The following is a 1,005-nucleotide window of genomic DNA, read 5'->3' on the forward strand; positions in this document are numbered from 1 at the left end:
AATTTAACGACACTAGAAAAGTCAGTGACGTGATAAAAACTTTTTTATAAGTAATCGAAGTTATTTGATTGATTGTATTTCAACATCAAGAAAACATGAGATAAATCAGGACTTCGTTTCATTTAATTGTTTATTTTATCTCTATACTTAACTTAAAACATAAAAATGTGTCTGTAGTGGAGATATGTTTTTTATGTAAAAACATTGACGACAGAATATACAAATCGAATCAGTTATAATCCAAAATGCTCTTTAAAACTGTTGTTAGTTCGAGATTTATTGACAACATTAGCATGAAGTAACTACTAATGTTATGTTACTACATTGTACAACTACAAACCAAAAAAATTAAACCCATTCACTTTCTCTTTGTGTTTAAGTGCAAAGCTACTCAATGGGCTATCTACGCTCGTCATGTGAATAGAAACTAGATCTTTACCGCTGAGCCACTAGGGGGCGAAGCGTAGTTGTCCAGATTATTTTCCAGTTTTCAACGTTTGTGAACAGCTCTATACGCTTGAATTAAAGATTTTAGGCCTAAAGTTAAAAATTTCTTAGCAACGTCTTTTTACCTAAATACATAAATAAATAACCAATAATTATATTTAACACACGAATCTATAATAATTTAGTGCAATAGTGTTATGCTTAAATATGAAAGAATGGTAGCCTAGTGAGTATGGAAAAGTAAAAAAAAAAGAGATGTAATTTAAGTAAAACAACAATAACAACAGCACGAGAAAGTTATAAACTCTAAAGGAAATCGCGCAACTACATATACTTTTACAACTCGTAGTTCAGAGAACGCGAAAAGACGTTTTTTTTCCCCTAGAAGCGTAGTATGGTGGAACATATTTTATTACAGAGACACTAAACCGTATAATCATTAAAATCGAAGGTAACTTTCGAATTTTTAAATTTTGTTTTTCGTTACACGTTTAGATAGAATCTAATTACTATCCTTGTTCTGCCTTACACATTCTTCGATTTTTACAAATTACAGAT

This window comes from Limulus polyphemus, unplaced genomic scaffold (assembly GCF_000517525.1).
Source record: "Limulus polyphemus unplaced genomic scaffold, Limulus_polyphemus-2.1.2 Scaffold132, whole genome shotgun sequence".
Classification (NCBI taxonomy): domain Eukaryota; kingdom Metazoa; phylum Arthropoda; class Merostomata; order Xiphosura; family Limulidae; genus Limulus; species Limulus polyphemus.